The sequence below is a fragment of the Aedes albopictus genome, chromosome 2 (assembly GCF_035046485.1).
Source record: "Aedes albopictus strain Foshan chromosome 2, AalbF5, whole genome shotgun sequence".
NCBI classification, from domain to species: domain Eukaryota; kingdom Metazoa; phylum Arthropoda; class Insecta; order Diptera; family Culicidae; genus Aedes; species Aedes albopictus.
Genome location: NC_085137.1, coordinates 239,768,788 through 239,790,903, shown reverse-complemented (window position 1 = coordinate 239,790,903; position 22,116 = coordinate 239,768,788). Strand labels below are relative to the sequence as shown.

Here is a 22,116-nt window from a genome sequence, read left to right as displayed (position 1 = left end):
AAAGAAAATCCTGTAAGAACTCCTGGAAGAATTCCCGGAAAATCCGGCAGAGACATCTTCCAGAAAAGCTTCGAAAAATTATTTCAGGATTATCTTTGAGAATTTCTTCTCCAGGAAGTTCTCTGCGTATTCATCTAGAATTTTTATCAGAAATTTCTCCAAGAGTGTTTAAAAACCTTCCTCCGAGTAACCTCTGAGTTCTATGGGATGGAATCTTTCCGAGAAATTCCTTTCGAAACGTTGATAAAGCCGAACAAAAACAGAAACCGACTCTGTAGGAATCTGTCACAGGTGTTTTCAATTGGATTTCCACTGAGGATTTTCTTAAAGTTTCAAGGAAAATTCCTATTTGGCCCCACATGTTTATGTTGTCCTTAACAGACATGCAGTAGTTTTCTGGTACGACGGGAACCTATGGGACTTCCACCGGGAATTCTTCAAAGATTTTTGCCGTGAAATGATCCAAATAATTCACCTGGCATCCCCCCTTGAAATTTCGCAGTGAATTCTCCCAGAAGTTTCTCTGGGTTCTCCTACAAGCCGGAGACGTGTCTAGCAATCCGACGAGGAATTTTTGAGGAGTTTCGCAGTCATTTTCATCGTAAACTTGTTTAAGCGATTCCTACAGAAACATCGATTGGAATTCCTCCGGAAGATCCGGAAGATTCATAAGGAATTTCCCTAGGAGTGCCAGTGGCGATTCTTATAGGAATTACGGAAAGAGTACCGCTGGGAATTTCTTCAGGAGCCGAAGTTTTGCCGATATTTCCTCTAGGAATTCCGGTGCGAATTCTTCCAGAAGTTCCCATGGAATTTTCCAGGGTTCTGAAAATCTTCCAGACGCTTCTCTGTCAACTACAAGTGTCAAATCTGTTTTTTTTTTTTTCAGAAATTTCACCGAAAAGCCTCCAAAAGATTTGCCGAGAATTCAGACGTTCCACCTAGGTACTCTCTAAGAGTTCACCGGGAAATCTTGTAAGAGTTCCATCCCCAGACAACCATTCATCCTATAAGATGATGCATAAGATGATAACGTGGAGGCCATACCCGAGCAGAAGGGCATACCTTACACATACCATGCGAAGAGCAACATGTGCTCTAATACCTAAAATTGTTATTGCAGCGTTATTGTACGAAATGTTATGAGAACATCACAATAACAGTTGGAGGTATTTGAGTAGAGTTTGGTATTGATGTAGTATTTGCTAGTTTAGCAGTGAAAATAACCGAAGAACAAGATTTGCTATTACACCATGAAATCATCGAACATATGAATCATTTAATAACAAGACATGTTATGAGTTTGTTATTCAGTAACTTTGGAATAACAAATACAGCAATTGAAATTTTAGGTATGTATTTATTATTGAAATAACAAGACTTGTTATTTTCTAGGTGTTATTTATACAAAATTTTGGTATTCGTTTTTGTTATTTTGCCTCTTATTACCACCTAATGAAGGGCATATCAAGGTATGGTAGTATTTAATATAAATACCTTGATATGTTATTCACTTGTTACTTTCTTCTGCTCGCATATATGCGCATATATGCGTGCATAACTGGGTCTGGAACATTTCTAAGATTTTCAACGGAAATTTCTCTAGAAGATCCACCAAGATTTTTTTTTCTATGCGTTTAAAAAGACAATAATTATTAACACCATCTTCAGCCAGAGGGCTGCACAGACTGAACATTAACAAGCACGAGACAACGGTCAACACACATAACACCCAGTGGAAAATTTTCTGTTTGACGAAAAGTTTTCTCCGACTAGAGCGGGAATCGAACCCACACTTCTAGACTTACGAAACGCCTAGACGACTGGTGCCACTAACCGCACGGCCACGAAGCCCACAATCTTCCTGAAGTTTTTCCAGTAATTCTTTCGGAAACTACTCTGGTAATTGTTGATGGAGTAACTGTCATTAAGATTTCTTCCGGGAGTTCCTTTTGTAACTCTTGCACAAGTTCCTCTTGGAGTTACCTTATTAGTTTTTCCGTAAATTGTTTCAAAAGCTCCTCTGTGATCTTTTCCAGAAGTTCCTTCGGAAAATTTTCGGTTTTTTAAGTATCGATTTTGGGAATTTTTAAGTTTCTCTCGAGATTTTTCTACGAGTTACTCGGCGATTTTTTCAGTGAAATTTCTCCTCAAAACTTCTTTAAAATTTATCATAATTTTCTTCCGGAAATTCTTTGAGATTTTTTCAAAAGTTTCAAAAGTTCCGTTGATGTCTCTTCTAACACTCGTGGCATTTTGTCAGGGTTCCGGAAATCTTCCACAAGCTTCACCGAGGATTCCAGGAGTTTTATAGGAATTTCATTAGGTGTTCTACCCAGGATTTCTGTAGGTGTTCACCGGGAATCCTTTCAAGAGTTCCAATTTAAACATATCTAAGATTTTCAATGGGCATTCCTCTAGAAGATTCACCGAGAATTTCTTTTCTAAGACTTCCCGTAGAAGTTCAATCGAAAATTGCTCTAAAAGTTCTCACGGGGAGCTTTGGGAATTCTTTCAGAAGTTCGTCGTCAGAGATCTCCCATGAGCTACTTTGGGATTTTTTTTCGGAAGTTCAAATTAGAATTTCTTTAATGTTCCTGAACTCTTCCGGCAGTTTCTCTGAAAGTTTTTTTTTTTCTTTGAGAATGTTTCCTTCGGAAATTTTTCTAGTACAGTACCGCCAGGTAATCTTTTAGAAGTTGGTATTTATTTTCAGAGTCTACTCTAGATATTCTTTCAATAATGCTTTCATGACATATTAAAAAAATCTTCCAAGAGTTCAACCAAGAGTTCTTCCGGTAGTTCGTCCGGAAATGGTTTCAAAATTTGTTTTCAGAATTCTGCCGAAAGTTACTCCAATAATGCTTTCCAAACTCCTCCGGGAATTCTCCAAATAGTATCGTTTAGATTTCTCCCACTAGTTCCGGGAGTTCTTTCGGGAGCTAAATTAGAAGCTCCTTCGTAAATTGTTTTAAAAGCTCCTCCAGGAACTCATTCAAAAGTTTTTTGTGATCTCTTCCAAAAGTTCCTTCGGAAATAGTTTTGGAGGTTTCCCTGAAAATTCTTCCAAGAGTTTCTCTAAGAACTATCTTGGGAATCCTTCTGAGGATTCTTGCAGAACTTCATCCAGGGAGTCTTCCGGAAGTTTGTCCAAGATCGCTCCCAGAAGTATTTTCGGGAATCGTTGCTGCAGTTTCTCAGGGAATTTATTTATGAGTTCTAGAAGTTTCCACGAGAGTTTTATGAGGAGCTCTACCAGGCACTTCTGAAGTTTCGCTGGGCATTCTTCTTCAGGGTGTCTACTACCTGGAAAAACCTGGAAAACCTGGAATTATCAGGGAATTTTACTCGACCTGGAAAAATCCTGGAATTTTCAGGGAATTCTGGTCACAATCAGGGAATTTCTGTGTTTATCATTTCAATACAAATTTTCAGTTAGAAATACCTCGAAGCGAATAAAAATTTCGGCTGTGCCGCTACTAACTACACGTTCGTTAAATATTATTTATCAAATATTCATTACCCTTAACGTCGAAACTAACTTGTACTTTTTCCACAGCAATCTCCTATTTAATGAAAAAAAAACTGAGGAAAACATGCTTTTATTGTTAGGATTTTGAATTCTCAAATCTTTCAATCTGTTAATTATTGGCTAGTTTTCTTCATTTCCATGTAAATGAGCTTACTGTCTTGTAGAATTTATTGAGATTTGCTTAACAAATTCGCAAACACCTGTAGATGTTGGAAAATACCTGAAGAAACTTGAAGATATATTTTAAGCGTAGTTCATGAAACTCCCGCAGAATATTATTGATCAATTGGAAAAATTAACTAGATGACTTCTGGAAGATTTTTTTTTTAATATTTTTCTGACCATTTTTAAAACGTTTATAGAACAACTCATAAATGATTCTAAACAATGTTTGAAAGAATTTTCAACGCTCACTTTCCCATAGTTGCTTCTGAGCTTCACATATTTTAACGAACTCGAGAGAAACTATTTACGATGGACATAATGCAATAGTTTTAGAACATGGTTGCCAACTTATTAGTATATTCTAATTCTAATTGTAAATTACTTGTTTCAGGAGTGATAGTATTGACAACCAAAACTTTGATTTACTATATTTTTTTCTATTAATTTTGATAAGTCCATCTGTAACAATATTTGTTCATATACTTTTGGTAAAAACGCTGTTTTGACGAAAATAATCGTTCAAATTTGTTGTGGAGTAAATAATTTAAATACTCTGAAGGAAATCAAAATTCCTCTAGTTGAATTTATGTGGACATTTTTAAAATTTTCAATTGTAACTGGCAGTATTATTTGAAGTCAATTATTTTGAAACTCTGAAACGAATTTCTGACTGAGTCCTAGAAACATATCTAACATTTTTGCTAGCAATTTTTATAAAAAGAGAAATTGCTGGAGAGAATAAGCTAGCGCAGCGTTAGCTGCAATTTTTTAAATTTCCGGCAATTTTTAAGAAAGTTTGTTCAGGAACTACTCGGAAGATTTTCTGCTGGAACGGCCAAGTTTAGCTTTTATACAAAAAAAATATAATGTAATTTCTTGTTGTTTTCCTTTGCTAAATTCCTTTAGAAATTCATAAACAAAATTTTCATCTAATTATGCTGAAAATTTTTTCAAAGTATCGCCAGGATTGTTTTAAGAATTCCATCTGAAAATCATCTCATGCTTCCATCATAAATGCTGGTGGAATGTTGTCCTTAAATGTCCAACTATAATGGAACTAGAAATTTCCCAAAAAGTTGCGTTCCCACGAATTTCTAGAAATCTGAAATCATGTTAAGTTTAGTCGATTTGTTAAAGTTTCTTAAACCTGGAAATATTTTCAAAAACCTGGAAAAATCCTGGAAATATCAGGGAATTTCATTTTCATAATTGAGTAGACACCCTGTTCTTAAAATTTTCTGAAAATTCTTCTAGAACTTTTGTTGAAATTTTTTACACGATTTCCAGCGAGAAATAGTCCTAGATAATCTCTGCGTTTTTTTGGGTTTTCCCCCTAAACTTTTCCAGGACATCTTTCAGCGATTTTTTTCAGTGACCAATCGAAAATTCTTCTAATATTTTTTTTTTTTTTGAAAATTTTTTGAATTCTTTAAAACTACTCCAGCAGGTTCTCCGAAAATTTTTCATTTTTTCCGGGAGTTCTGTATTTTTTTAGGTTTCTCATCCGAATCTCTTTAAAATTTCTTCAATAATTCTTAATAAAGGAGGCTCTTTAGAAATTTTATTGGGAGCGTTTTTGGAAATTCTTTTGAAAGTTCCATCGAGAATTTTATTAAAAAGACTTCCAGAAGATTTTTCTCACTTTCTCTCTGAGTAACTACAGAGGTTTTTTTTTTCATAAGTTGCCTTGGAAATGTCTACACTAATTCCTATCGTAATTCCTTCAGTTCCTGAGAAACCCAATTGTCGTTTTCTCGAAAAATCCTCAAAGAGTACCGAAACGAAATCTTTGTGAGAAACATAATTCATTGCAGTATAAATAGTTCTCTAGGATTTTGCAAAATCCTGGCAAAACCGAGCAGCACAAATATTGGGTTTAAGGTTTTATAGCTCCTATTATATAAACAGAGTTACTTAGGAAACTTCTGGAAACATTTCCAAAAAAAATCATTTGAATTCCTTCAAGAATTATTGTAGGAACTCTAGGAAGACTTCCTTGCGGCTTTCTTGATGAGATTGTCGATGAGGTTGAAAAAGCATTTACCGGTAGAAAATTTTTGAGGATTATTAGGAACAACTCCTAGAGAAATTTCAGAAGGAACTCCAAGAGATATACCCGCAGAAACTCCTTGTGGAATTTTTGAAGTAATACGCAGAAAAACTTCACGGAATAACACCAGAAATTTGATGTTAAACCTCTGAAAGATTTCCCGAATTTGGAGGCAGTTTCGAAGGAATTTTCGGAAGCACTACTGGAGAATTTACTTAAGAATTTCTGGAGAACTTTCCGGTTGAACTACTTGGATAGATTCCATCCCACACAACTCTGTGGGGACTAGGAGGAAATTTTCAAAGAAATGGAGAAATGTCTGAAAAACATCCTAGATGGACACGCAGAGAAATTCCTGAAGAAATTTTCGGAGGATCTTTTGAAAGAGTTCTCGAATAAAATCCAGAAAGATTTCGCTGAGGCTCTTCTGGAAGATATCTTTTTCGCATTTTCCGTGATTTTTTTTTTATTTCCTGTGTGAATTCTATCAAAGACTAACTTGGTTGGTTGGTTACTTTCTGAAACATTCACCTCGAGCTGTAAATTCTGTCTGTTGTTGAAAAGCGTTGATTGCAGAAACGGGAGAGTTTTGTGAAAAATTATAATTCACTATAGTGAATAGAAATGAAGAATTATTTGGATACACAACCTTTTGTATTTAAAACTTGCTTCGGAATGCTTGTTTCGCTGGAAAAATACTATCATACAAAACACAGTCATCTGTTTCAGTTAGGATTGTGAAATGGTAGATCTATTCTTTACGGGTCACCCAATTCGATCCCATCGAATGAATCGTTTGACCACAGCTAAGTCCGTTGTCAACACGAGCGCAGGCAATAGCTTTACAAGAGCATCATCATTCATTAAAATTGTGGTGACCTTCACTCCCTACTCCCCATCCCTTCATCCACCGGAAACATTAGGATTTGGAAATGTCCGGCAAACAAAGCAATTCAATTAGACCAAATAATGGTCGTCGCCAAATATGATCAACTTGTTTCGGTGTGTTTATGTGTTCCTGACCTGCCGCCATGCCGGTTGTGAATTTCCATGCGGTTTGTGCCAAATTGAAAGTGTACCTAGGGCAACCTGGTACGCCACAAAAACCGCATCAGACACGGTGGCTGCTCTGATCATCGGCATAGGTTCCACTGGAAGGAAGGTAAAATGAGGCCGGATGAAAATTTAGGATATCCAAACTGAACGCTCTCTATTGGGATAGTTTTGGGTTCCACACTTGTGCAGATTAGCCGAGCGGGTTTGAAAAGATGGAGGTGCTTTCGGTGGAGAAGGGGGGGGGGGGATTCTATCTCCGTTTTTGGCAGTAAATTGGAGATTAGGTGAAGTTGGTTCAAAACGCTACATTATTATTGACGACTTATCACACTTATAATACCAAACAAAACAAATGTTTTTTTTTTTGTTTTGGCTGAATATCTTGTAGTTAGGGAAATCCCTTTGCAATTTTCCATACAAACTTTAGAGGCGCAAATCTGACGAACGGAGCATTGATCTATGCCGCACTTGTTTATCCTGGCTTTGCTCACTTGCAAAAAGAGGCAGCTTTTCCAAATCGTGCGCATTTGTTTACAAATTTTAAAGATTGGTGCTCTTGAAAACGTGAGTAGGGGTCCAAGTCGGCCATTGTGGCAGCCATATTTGTATTCTCTGAAGTTTCTCCTTAATCCAAAATATGTTCGCAACGCAAAGTTGCATTTCGAAAAAGAGCATGATCAAAGTGGTTCCAAGAATAGGGGCATTTTAAACATATTTTCTCATGTATGTAAGTGTTGGCGGCTAGGATGTTGGCGGTATCGCGGTTTGTTGGATGAGGATATTGGGTAATCAGATGCAAGAGGTGGGTGTTTTTGGAATTTGCTCGTGAAATTATTAATTGATGCAAATGCTATTAGCGGCATTGTTTCAATTTAGACCTGGAACCACCAACCAACCAACAACGGGTCAGATTACACGCTTTGAAAACGATGCAAATTTATGGGTTTGCATTGAATGTATTTTGCGTAAACGGATAAAGCGTTTCTCTTTTAAACGATTCTCGGGTGAATGTATTGCTTCAATTGATTGATATCCTCCTCCTCCTGACTACACCACTGGTGCATCATCTGAGAGGCTTTTTATCATATTTCTGGATTTTTATCATATTTCCACATGTAGATTTCAACAGAAATAGTCATGCCCATACCTAAGTAGTCTGGATACAATTCCCGGTTGGCCCAAAAACCACTCATAATAAAAATTGACTTGACTTCCTTGGGCAACGATAGGGTACGTGTGCTAACAGTAATCTAACGCTCCCAAATTCATCCTATTCGAAAACAAGCGATTACGGCATCGATTGATTCCGTTCTTTTTGTTTTCATGCGTGCTCTCTTCTAGCAAAAAATACAAAAACAAAACAACGCTTCAATCCTTTGTTTTTCGTAGGATGAAAATGCGAGCCACATGCTTAATAAGAAAACCAATACCCTTTAACCTTTATGTCTGGCACATGATTTGCACATGCAAACATGGATAATTGGAAAAGAAAGGTCTAAGTTAATAACTGTGGAAGGGTTTAAAAACGCTATGCTGTTAGGCTATCAGGCTATGTCTCTGTTGGGACGTCGAAATGTAGAACAAACATAAAATCATACATAAATGGTAAAACAATGCGTGCATGTAGCTCATGTGTAGACCATGAAATAATACCTCATTTTCTAAACTTTAAAAGTTAATAATGAAGTCGCCTTAAACACGTTATAAATCCACTTTACGACAAACCACTACGTCCCTATCAGATATGTTGGCCTTTCTATGATCAGAAATATTACACGCAACTGCAAAGTTACACCATACCAGAGTTCAATTCCTGGTACTTCCCAGAATCTTTTCATAAATTTCCTAGAATTCTTTGGGCACAAAGAGGCTGTCACATCCCAATAAGTTGCGTTCCTCTCTAATGCTAACTAAATGACAAATGCTCTAAAGAAAGCTGTCAGATAATTCGTTTGTAAATGCTCATAAAACACTGCACTGAAGAGGAAGCTTATTCCCAGCTGGGACGTAAAGTCAAGAAACAAAAGGAGAAGAACTTCGTTCGAGATACGGTTCCTACCAGCAGAACTATAATAATTTTGCGACCCATTGCGTACCCATTAAAGATAAACATTAGAAGGGAGATATAAATTTTAACATTTATGGGCTAATTATTACCGTCTTCCGAAAGGCGGTTCCTTCCGTCTCTGGGCGTCACAGCAGAACTTATTTCCAGTGTACGCAGAATATGCCACCGCAAGCGAAAAATAGGCAACAAAGTAGGCACGGCAATAACGCTTTGTTTTTTCGTTAGCAGATAATGACAAAATCACTCCCGAGTTTGTTCACAACAAAAACGGTAGGAATATTTGTCTCGTTCTATTCACATCGTGATTTCGCATTGTTTTATAACTGAAACTCAATTCTGAGGTTTGCAAGAGTCTTATTTCGACCAAATGCCTATGAATTCGATAATGTGGGACGAAACTTTCAGCAAAAAAGCCGGAATATCAGCACACGCACGGCAAGCGATGTTTGTTTTATTGCTCTCATCGCCTGACATGCGTTTGTTGCGGGGCACCTTTGTTACCAACATGCACCGCTTAGGACAAAGTGTTTGTTTTTCGGCGTGATCCGTTTTTCGTACCCTGCTTATTTCACATTTGTTTAGTGGCCTAACTGACTAGACGTTGGTGTGGGACACGGCCGCTGGCTGCGGCGGCGGTGGTGATGAATTAGGAGAGAAGACATTTATCAACCATTCGCCTCTTACTCGGTGACTCCGACCGACCAGCGACGATGTGACCTACTGGAGTCCTAGGGCACCAAACACGCACTTGGCATAAATCATAGCTGCTTTATTACGACGAACGAAACGAACGACGACTAGGTCGAGTTTGACTGCTTTTGAGGGGACTCAGGAGAATGCGTGTTGACATTTCGTTGCACGCAGGCGGTCGGTCGGATTCGGATGTGAGTGCCGCCGCCCGACGACGACTGACTGTGGAAAACATGGAACCTGATATGGATCATGTAGGAAATTAATTATCTTGAATGGTGTTTTCCTTCGGTGCATTAAAATTGAATGATGGTTCGGAAATCGACTGTTGTAGGCAGAGATTTGTTGGCTTGTTCTTTGAAATGTTTTGCTTTATATTCATGATTCTGTGTATCAGCAGAAAGACTTCAGGCCAAACATGTCTAAAGGTCCAATCTGCAGAAGAGAGGCTCTCTTCGGTTTCCCTCTCTTTCGTTAATATCTCAGTTGTTTATTTGTATAATGATTGTCTCCTTGCATTGAACGATGGTCAAAACAATCGTCTTTTGATTTGTACTGCAAAAATAGTTGAAAAATGTACCATTACATTGAAATAATTGAAAGAGAAATTGAACAAAGAGAGCCTCTCAAATGCAGATAGGACCTATTGAAATGTTTAGCCTGACTTGATAACCTGCTGGCTACCGATGTTAATCCACATGCAGATGGTTCTGGATTCAACCCTTGTGACTCACACGTTATACCTGTTACTCCAGCAGGAATCGAAAACCGACTACGTGTTGGATTATGAACTTCTCCAATATTATCGACGTCAGAACCTATAATGTTATGTACATTACTTTGCCCATTACGTGCTGCTGAAGTGCTGATTTCACTCCGCACATAAGAGCAAAGATTTCGGCCTGAAAAACGGTGCAGTGTCTACCAAGTGAATAAGACTGATGCAGCCTTAGCTCACGAGAATAAACACCAACACCTGCTCGACCTTCGAGAAGGAAGCCATCAGTTCAACATACGATGCCATCTGAAATACTTCTCTCCATATATCCAGATGTCCACTCTTCCCTGGAAATGAATTTCATGGAAAATGTCCTACATATATGGGAAATAACAAGCATTTGTAAGATAACTTGAAGTAAGGACAATTTTGTCCAAATTCAACAAAAGTGGAAACAACGGGGTGTGTGTTGATGTGCGGTTCACTGGAGTTTCCTCTAGTAGACCGAGTTCCCGTAGCTGGTAAGTGCAAGAAAGTGATGGCCTTGTTTTGATTGGATCGTTCTCACTTCGTACTTTCGCCACCACACAAGACATCTATAGGCCAATATTGGCCGTTGTGTAAATCCAATTTGATATACTTGGCCTTTAGACACCAAATTTCACCAAAGGTTTGTCGGCATTCCATACAGGCTTTCTTGATTTTGATCTCAATATGAGGTTCCAGTAATGCTTGGAATCAATAATAACTCCAACGTACTTGATCTATTCAGTCACATCGATTTCAGAATCAAAGAGATGCAAAGGTCGAACGCCATTACGGTTTCGCCTTTCCGTAAAAAGAACAATTGATGTTTTATTCGGATTAACCGAAATGCCTTATTGGCAACACCACCCCTCAACTACCTGAAGGGCGCCTTTAATCAGGTCAAAAAGGGAGCAGATGCACATACGGACTAACAATGTTAGGTAGTCGTCGGCAAAACCATAAGTAGGAAAACCGCTACAGGTATTCTTCGATATAACGTACCCTCGATATAGCGTACCCTCGATATAGCGAATTCGATATAACGTACATTTTGCTTCGATATAACGTACAACATTGAAAATTTTATTTTTATTACACCCATAAGAAGGGTATAAATATCGCTCGAAAAACCGACTTTCGATCCGAGGCCCGGAGGGCCGAGTCTCATATACCAATGAATCCAGCTCGACGAACTGAGCAAATGTCTGTGTGTGTGTGTGTGTGTGTGTGTGTGTGTGTGTGTGTGTGTGTGTGTGTGTGTGTGTGTGTGTGTGTGTGTGTGTGTGTGTGTGTGTGTGTGTGTGTGTGTGTGTGTGTGTGTGTGTGTGTGTGTGTGTGTGTGTGTGTGTGTGTGTGTGTGTGTGTATGTGTGTATGTGTGTGTGTGTATGTGCGTTACAAAAAAAAAGTCACGCACGTTTCTCAGCCGTCTGTCAACCGATTTGAGTTCTCTTGGAAGCAAATGAAAGCTACTACATCCTAGTAGAACGCTATTGATTTTTTTTTTTCGATTGGACGTTTGGTTACCGAGATATCTCTCGAAGAGTACTTATGAGTCATATTTCTAAACTTTTTAAGATTTTTGACCAAGTGTATCATAATAAATATTTCGACCGTTTGTCAATCGATTTAAATTCTCTTGGCACCAAATGAAAGCTACAGCATCCTAGTAGATCACCCAGAAATTTTATTTCGATTGGACATTTGGTTACAGAGATATCTTTCGAAGAGTACTTAGGATTTATACAACTAAACTTTTTGAGATTTTTGACCAATTGTATTATAATAAATATCTTAGCCGTCTGTCAACCGATTTCGGTTATCCTGGCACCAAATGAAAGCTACAACATTCTAGTAGAACCCTATACAATTTCATTACAATTGGACATTTGATTATCGAAATATCTTTCAAAGAGTACTTGGGAGTAATACAGGTTAACTTTTTGAGAGATTTTCGACCAAGGGTACCATAATAAATATCTCAGCCATCTGTCAACCGATTTAGGTTCTCTAAGCACCAAATGAAAGCTACAGCTTATCCTTGTATAAGGTCCTGAAATTTTATTTCGAATCGACATTTGATTACTGAGATATCTTACGAAGAGTATTTCATTAAATCGGGTTTTTATTATTGTATTCACTTGTTACCTTGCATTAGTTTTTCACCAGTCTATGGGAAATTATTTTTCAATAAATTATGCTGATATCATACAAAGTGTATTCTAGCAGGTTATTGTTTTCAACAAAATTTTAATTATCAAATTGCAAATACACGTGAATTTTATGAAAACTAACAATATGTTAAATGAAAGCTTTGAATTTATATATTGTGGAAAAAATGCAAGAACCGGACAGCCAAAATAACTAGTTAATGCCAAAACTGATTAACTTAGTAGATATATCATTTTTGTCCTTTTTACACCATACCCCTTGAATACCAAGTACTTCGGAGCCAATATACAGGGTGTTTGTTTCCGGACTTTAAATAATTTGGGGGCAGATAGGTCTTAATGAGACATGAAAAAGTGCCCAAGGAACATGGGGTCGCAAATCACTGCTAAGTGAGTTATTCAAAATTCTATGATTTTTAACATGCAAAACTTCAAAAAATTGTATCTCAGCTATCTTTGATCAAAATCTCAATCTTTTTGCATGAATTGAAAGCGTGAACCATTGTGCTGTTATGCTTCTTGGACAAAAACTCGATCTGAAGTGATTAACATGCTTAAATTTTGGAAAGTTTGCGGCAAAAGCAGAAAAAAATGCTCTTTTTTTAGGTATTTTTGTTGTTTTTTAATAAAAACACGTAGTAAAGTAGAAAAGTGATATTCTACAAAAGATTGTTTATGTTGTTTTCTACCAAACTCTCTTTAGGACCAACATTGAATTTTTTGTAGTTTGGCCACAATAATTAATTCAAAGTTAGGTAAGAAACTCATCGAATTGCGAAAAACATCGCCCCGATTTCATTGAACAGTGCTTTGGCAGCACTTCCCGTTCGTGTGCTTGCTGTTTTCTCTCCCACCAGCAGGCAAGCGAAACTATTGCAACGCACATGAATAGCCAAACATTGCCACACAACCAACCAACTGGTCCTGATTGGTGTTATGTTTGGTCGTGCATAACAAACATTGCACCAATCTGGGCGAGTTGGTCGTTCGGGTGGAGAGCCGGAGAAGTTTGTATCCATGACCATGCCTCTGTTATTGTTGATGTGGGGAATGCGCACAGCTCAAAGCGGCGCATCGAATTTCCGCTATGGCGGAAAGCAATGCGGAGGTTGCGTGCGAAAGGACGCGCGCAAGATTTTTAAAACATTGCTATGCTAGTAGCGATACCAATGTTGGTCGCCGAGAGCAAGACGAGCTGCGTGGTCAAAGTATCTAAATACCAAGGTAAGAGATTCCCGCTAATATTCACGGATTAGTGAGAAAAGGAAAAAAGCAAAAAATAGTTATGAAGTTTGCGCTGATTTGTATGGGCACATCACTATTTAGCAAACTTTCTTAAGAAATTAAGCACTCCCATCTTAGAAGCTATTATTTAATTGCATCTGACTGGATTAAATGTGACCTCCATGCAATAAAACAGAAAATATCGCCATTCGAAAATCGGTAACAATTTTTTTTTAATTGATTCTAAACATATTTTTTCAGCATTTAGAAACATCCAAACTAACAAAACTTCACAAACTTTGCTGAAATAATGACATTTTAGTGTAAAAACACCAACTTTTCATAACTAACGCAGATGTGTTGGTGAGTCTCATTTTTGACATTTACGGGAATCTCTTACCTTGGTACATATTTATATACTTTGCTGCGTGGTGTTTAAAATCCTCTGCCGAGTTGGGTTTCCTTGCACTCGCAGTCGAACTGCGGTGCTATTCAGATGGGGTGGGGTTATGCTGACGAAGTCAGATATTATTTTATTGATTTTAAATAAGTAATTTAATGAATAATTCCATAATTAATGTGTGTTAATTTATTAGTGATGTATAATTACAGCTAATTTGATAAATAAGCTGTGATTATTCTTTTTTCTGGCATTACATACCAACGGGTACACAGTCTGTTCTGTACTATTTAAGGTATGAATGGGAGATATTAAGGTGGATTATTGCGGGAAGTTGGGGGTTTTAAATAAATGTTCGGTAATTTTAGGTGATATTGGAGGGCATTCTTAGGGAAGTTGGTTCCTCCCAATAAATGTTCGATAATTTTAGGTGATAGTGGGAGGCATTCTGAGGGAAGTCGGTTCCTCCCAATAAATGTTCGGTAATTTTATGTGATATTGGAGGGCATTCTTAGGGAAGTTGGTTCCTCCCAATAAATGTTCGGTAATTTTAGGTGATATTAAGGGGCATTCTGAGGGAAGTCGGTTCCTCCCAATAAGTGTTCGGTAATTTTAGGTGATATTGGAGGGCATTCTTAGGGAAGTTGGTTCCTCCCAATAAATGTTCGATAATTTTAGGTGATAGTGGGAGGCATTCTGAGGGAAGTCGGTTCCTCCCAATAAATGTTCGGTAATTTTAGGTGATATTAAGGGGCATTCCTAGGGAAGTCGGTTCCTCCCCATAAGTGTTCGGTAATTTTAGGTGATATTGGAGGGCATTCTTAGGGAAGTTGGTTCCTCCCAATAAATGTTCGGTAATTTTAGGTGATATTGGAGGGCATTCTTAGGGAAGTTGGTTCCTCCCAATAAATGTTCGGTAATTTTAGGTGATATTAAGGGGCATTCTGAGGGAAGTCGGTTCCTCCCAATAAGTGTTCGGTAATTTTAGGTGATATTGGAGGGCATTCTTAGGGAAGTTGGTTCCTCCCAATAAATGTTCGATAATTTTAGGTGATAGTGGGAGGCATTCTGAGGGAAGTCGGTTCCTCCCAATAAATGTTCGGTAATTTTAGGTGATATTAAGGGGCATTCCTAGGGAAGTCGGTTCCTCCCCATAAGTGTTCGGTAATTTTAGGTGATATTGGAGGGCATTCTTAGGGAAGTTGGTTCCTCCCAATAAATGTTCGGTAATTTTAGGTGATATTAAGGGGCATTCTGAGGGAAGTTGGTTCCTCCCAATAAATGTTCGATAATTTTAGGTGATAGTGGGAGGCATTCTGAGGGAAGTCGGTTCCTCCCAATAAATGTTCGGTAATTTTATGTGATATTGGAGGGCATTCTTAGGGAAGTTGGTTCCTCCCAATAAATGTTCGGTAATTTTAGGTGATATTAAGGGGCATTCCTAGGGAAGTCGGTTCCTCCCCATAAGTGTTCGGTAATTTTAGGTGATATTGGAGGGCATTCTTAGGGAAGTTGGTTCCTCCCAATAAATGTTCGGTAATTTTATGTGATAGTGGGAGGCATTCTGAGGGAAGTCGGTTCCTCCCAATAAATGTTCGGTAATTTTATGTGATATTGGAGGGCATTCTTAGGGAAGTTGGTTCCTCCCAATAAATGTTCGGTAATTTTATGTGATATTGGAGGGCATTCTTAGGGAAGTTGGTTCCTCCCAATAAATGTTCGGTAATTTTAGGTGATAGTGGGAGGCATTCTGAGGGAAGTTGGTTCCTCCCAATAAATGTTCGGTAATTTTAGGTGATATTAAGGGGCATTCCTAGGGAAGTCGGTTCCTCCCCATAAGGGTTCGGTAATTTTAGGTGATATTGGAGGGCATTCTTAGGGAAGTTGGTTCCTCCCAATAAATGTTCGGTAATTTTAGGTGATATTAAGGGGCATTCTTAGGGAAGTCGGTTCCTCCCCATAAGTGTTCGGTAATTTTAGGTGATAATGGAGGGCATTCTTAGGGAAGTTGGTTCCTCCCAATAAATGTTCGATAATTTTAGGTGATAGTGGGAGGCATTCTGAGGGAAGTCGGTTCCTCCCAATAAATGTTCGGTAATTTTATGTGATATTGGAGGGCATTCTTAGGGAAGTTGGTTCCTCCCAATAAATGTTCGGTAATTTTATGTGATATTGGAGGGCATTCTTAGGGAAGTTGGTTCCTCCCAATAAATGTTCGGTAATTTTAGGTGATAGTGGGAGGCATTCTGAGGGAAGTTGGTTCCTCCCAATAAATGTTCGGTAATTTTAGGTGATATTAAGGGGCATTCCTAGGGAAGTCGGTTCCTCCCCATAAGGGTTCGGTAATTTTAGGTGATATTGGAGGGCATTCTTAGGGAAGTTGGTTCCTCCCAATAAATGTTCGGTAATTTTAGGTGATATTAAGGGGCATTCTTAGGGAAGTCGGTTCCTCCCCATAAGTGTTCGGTAATTTTAGGTGATAATGGAGGGCATTCTTAGGGAAGTTGGTTCCTCCCAATAAATGTTCGATAATTTTAGGTGATAGTGGGAGGCATTCTGAGGGAAGTCGGTTCCTCCCAATAAATGTTCGGTAATTTTATGTGATATTGGAGGGCATTCTTAGGGAAGTTGGTTCCTCCCAATAAATGTTCGGTAATTTTATGTGTTATTGGAGGGCATTCTTAGGGAAGTTGGTTCCTCCCAATAAATGTTCGGTAATTTTAGGTGATAGTGGGAGGCATTCTGAGGGAAGTTGGTTCCTCCCAATAAATGTTCGGTAATTTTAGGTGATATTAAGGGGCATTCTGAGGGAAGTTGGTTCCTCCCAATAAATGTTCGGTAATTTTAGGTGATATTAAGGGGCATTCCTAGGGAAGTCGGTTCCTCCCAATAAATGTTCGATAATTTTAGGTGATAGTGGGAGGCATTCTGAGGGAAGTCGGTTCCTCCCAATAAATGTTCGGTAATTTTATGTGATATTGGAGGGCATTCTTAGGGAAGTTGGTTCCTCCCAATAAATGTTCGGTAATTTTAGGTGATATTAAGGGGCATTCCTAGGAGGAACCGACTTCCATCAGAATGCCCCTTAATATCACCTAAAATTACCGAACATTTATTGGGAGGAACCAACTTCCCTAAGAATGCCCCTTAATATCACCTAAAATTACCGAACATTTATTGGGAGGAACCAACTTCCCTCAGAATGCCCCTTAATATCACCTAAAATTACCGAACATTTATTGGGAGGAACCAACTTCCCTCAGAATGCCTCCCACTATCACCTAAAATTACCGAACATTTATTGGGAGGAACCAACTTCCCTAAGAATGCCCTCCAATATCACCTAAAATTACCGAACATTTATTGGGAGGAACCAACTTCCCTCAGAATGCCCCTTAATATCACCTAAAATTACCGAACATTTATTGGGAGGAACCAACTTCCCTCAGAATGCCCTCCAATATCACCTAAAATTACCGAACATTTATTGGGAGGAACCAACTTCCCTAAGAATGCCCTCCAATATCACCTAAAATTACCGAACACTTATTGGGAGGAACCGACTTCCCTCAGAATGCCCCTTAATATCACCTAAAATTACCGAACATTTATTAGGAGGAACCAACTTCCCTCAGAATGCCTCTTAATATCACCTAAAACTACCGAACATTTATTGGGAGGAACCAACTTCCCTAAGAATGCCCTCCAATATCACCTAAAATTACCGAACATTTATTGGGAGGAACCGACTTCCCTCAGAATGCCCCTTAATATCACCTAAAATTACCGAACATTTATTGGGAGGAACCAACTTCCCTCAGAATGCCCCTTAATATCACCTAAAATTACCGAACATTTATTGGGAGGAACCAACTTCCCTCAGAATGCCTCCCACTATCACCTAAAATTACCGAACATTTATTGGGAGGAACCAACTTCCCTAAGAATGCCCTCCAATATCACCTAAAATTACCGAACACTTATGGGGAGGAACCGACTTCCCTAAGAATGCCCCTTAATATCACCTAAAATTACCGAACATTTATTGGGAGGAACCAACTTCCCTCAGAATGCCCCTTAATATCACCTAAAATTACCGAACATTTATTGGGAGGAACCAACTTCCCTCAGAATGCTCCCCAATATTATCTTAAATTACCGAACATTTATTGGGAGGAACCAACTTCCCTCAGAATGATCCTTAATATCACCTAAAATTACCGAACACTTATTGGGAGGAACCGACTTCCCTCAGAATGTCCCTTAATATCACCTAAAATTACCGAACATTTATTGGGAGGAACCAACTTCCCTCAGAATGCCCCCTAATATCACCTAAAATTACCGAACACTTATTAGGAGGAACCGACTTCCCTCAGAATGCCCCTTAATATCACCTAAAATTACCGAACATTTATTGGGAGGAACCGACTTCCCTCAGAATGCCTCCCACTATCACCTAAAATTATCGAACATTTATTGGGAGGAACCAACTTCCCTAAGAATGCCCTCCAATATCACCTAAAATTACCGAACACTTATTGGGAGGAACCGACTTCCCTCAGAATGCCCCTTAATATCACCTAAAATTACCGAACATTTATTGGGAGGAACCGACTTCCCTCAGAATGCCTCCCACCATCACCTAAAATTACCGAACATTTATTGGGAGGAACCAACTTCCCTAAGAATGCCCCTTAATATCACTTAAAATTACCGAACATTTATTGGGAGGAACCAACTTCCCTCAGAATGCCCCTTAATATCACCTAAAATTACCGAACATTTATTGGGAGGAACCAACTTCCCTCAGAATGCCTCCCACTATCACCTAAAATTACCGAACATTTATTGGGAGGAACCAACTTCCCTCAGAATGCCCTCCAATATCACCTAAAATTACCGAACACTTATTGGGAGGAACCGACTTCCCACAGAATGCCCCTTAATATCACCTAAAATTACCGAACATTTATTGGGAGGAACCAACTTCCCTAAGAATGCCCCTTAATATCACATAAAATTACCGAACATTTATTGGGAGGAACCAACTTCCCTCAGAATGCCTCCCACTATCACCTAAAATTACCGAACATTTATTGGGAGGAACCAACTTCCCTAAGAATGCCCTCCAATATCACCTAAAATTACCGAACACTTATTGGGAGGAACCGACATCCCTCAGAATGCCCCTTAATATCACCTAAAATTACCGAACATTTATTGGGAGGAACCAACTTCCCTCAGAATGCCCCTTAATATCACCTAAAACTACCGAACATTTATTGGGAGGAACCAACTTCCCTAAGAATGCCCTCCAATATCACCTAAAATTACCGAACATTTATTGGGAGGAACCGACTTCCCTCAGAATGCCCCTTAATATCACCTAAAATTACCGAACATTTATTGGGAGGAACCAACTTCCCTCAGAATGCCCCTTAATATCACCTAAAACTACCGAACATTTATTGGGAGGAACCAACTTCCCTAAGAATGCCCTCCAATATCACCTAAAATTACCGAACATTTATTGGGAGGAACCGACTTCCCTCAGAATGCCCCTTAATATCACCTAAAATTACCGAACATTTATTGGGAGGAACCAACTTCCCTCAGAATGCCTCCCACTATCACCTAAAATTACCGAACATTTATTGGGAGGAACCAACTTCCCTAAGAATGCCCTCCAATATCACCTAAAATTACCGAACACTTATGGGGAGGAACCGACTTCCCTAAGAATGCCCCTTAATATCACCTAAAATTACCGAACATTTATTGGGAGGAACCAACTTCCCTCAGAATGCCCCTTAATATCACCTAAAACTACCGAACATTTATTGGGAGGAACCAACTTCCCTAAGAATGCCCTCCAATATCACCTAAAATTACCGAACATTTATTGGGAGGAACCGACTTCCCTCAGAATGCCCCTTAATATCACCTAAAATTACCGAACATTTATTGGGAGGAACCAACTTCCCTCAGAATGCCTCCCACTATCACCTAAAATTACCGAACATTTATTGGGAGGAACCAACTTCCCTAAGAATGCCCTCCAATATCACCTAAAATTACCGAACACTTATGGGGAGGAACCGACTTCCCTAAGAATGCCCCTTAATATCACCTAAAATTACCGAACATTTATTGGGAGGAACCAACTTCCCTCAGAATGCTCCCCAATATTATCTTAAATTACCGAACATTTATTGGGAGGAACCAACTTCCCTAAGAATGCCCTCCAATATCACCTAAAATTACCGAACACTTATTGGGAGGAACCGACTTCCCTCAGAATGCCCCTTAATATCACCTAAAATTACCGAACATTTATTGGGAGGAACCAACTTCCCTCAGAATGCCTCCCACTATCACCTAAAATTACCGAACATTTATTGGGAGGAACCAACTTCCCTAAGAATGCCCTCCAATATCACCTAAAATTACCGAACACTTATTGGGAGGAACCGACTTCCCTCAGAATGCCCCTTAATATCACCTAAAATTACCGAACATTTATTGGGAGGAACCAACTTCCCTCAGAATGCCCCTTAATATCACCTAAAATTACCGAACATTTATTGGGAGGAACCAACTTCCCTCAGAATGCCTCCCACTATCACCTAAAATTACCGAACATTTATTGGGAGGAACCAACTTCCCTAAGAATGCCCTCCAATATCACCTAAAATTACCGAACATTTATTGGGAGGAACCAACTTTCCTCAGAATGCCCCTTAATATCACCTAAAATTACCGAACATTTATTGGGAGGAACCAACTTCCCTCAGAATGCCTCCCACTATCACCTAAAATTACCGAACATTTATTGGGAGGAACCAACTTCCCTAAGAATGCCCTCCAATATCACCTAAAATTACCGAACACTTATTGGGAGGAACCGACTTCCCTCAAAATGCCCCTTAATATCACCTAAAATTACCGAACATTTATTGGGAGGAACCAACTTCCCTCAGAATGCCTCCCACTATCACCTAAAATTACCGAACATTTATTGGGAGGAACCAACTTCCCTAAGAATGCCCTCCAATATCACCTAAAATTACCGAACACTTATTGGGAGGAACCGACTTCCCTCAGAATGCCCCTTAATATCACCTAAAACTACCGAACATTTATTGGGAGGAACCAACTTCCCTAAGAATGCCCTCCAATATCACCTAAAATTACCGAACATTTATTGGGAGGAACCGACTTCCCTCAGAATGCCCCTTAATATCACCTAAAATTACCGAACATTTATTGGGAGGAACCGACTTCCCTCAGAATGCCCCTTAATATCACCTAAAATTACCGAACATTTATTGGGAGGAACCAACTTCCCTCAGAATGCCCCTTAATATCACCTAAAATTACCGAACATTTATTGGGAGGAACCAACTTCCCTAAGAATGCCCTCCAATATCACCTAAAATTACCGAACACTTATTGGGAGGAACCGACTTCCCTCAGAATGCCCCTTAATATCACCTAAAATTACCGAACATTTATTGGGAGGAACCAACTTCCCTCAGAATGCCCCTTAATATCACCTAAAACTACCGAACATTTATTGGGAGGAACCAACTTCCCTAAGAATGCCCTCCAATATCACCTAAAATTACCGAACACTTATGGGGAGGAACCGACTTCCCTCAGAATGCCCCTTAATATCACCTAAAATTACCGAACATTTATTGGGAGGAACCAACTTCCCTCAGAATGCTCCCCAATATTATCTTAAATTACCGAACATTTATTGGGAGGAACCAACTTCCCTAAGAATGCCCTCCAATATCACCTAAAATTACCGAACACTTATTGGGAGGAACCGACTTCCCTAGGAATGCCCCTTAATATCACCTAAAATTACCGAACATTTATTGGGAGGAACCAACTTCCCTAAGAATGCCCTCCAATATCACCTAAAATTACCGAACACTTATGGGGAGGAACCGACTTCCCTAGGAATGCCCCTTAATATCACCTAAAATTACCGAACATTTATTG

The 22,116-nt window shown here is 39.0% G+C and overlaps 1 protein-coding gene across 1 annotated transcript in view; it reads left to right on the top strand.

The window, feature by feature from the left end:
- The window catches only part of LOC134286409 (irregular chiasm C-roughest protein-like), an 81,876-nt gene that overhangs the window by 2,147 nt on the left and 57,613 nt on the right, over nt 1-22,116 (top strand). The window lies entirely within an intron of this gene.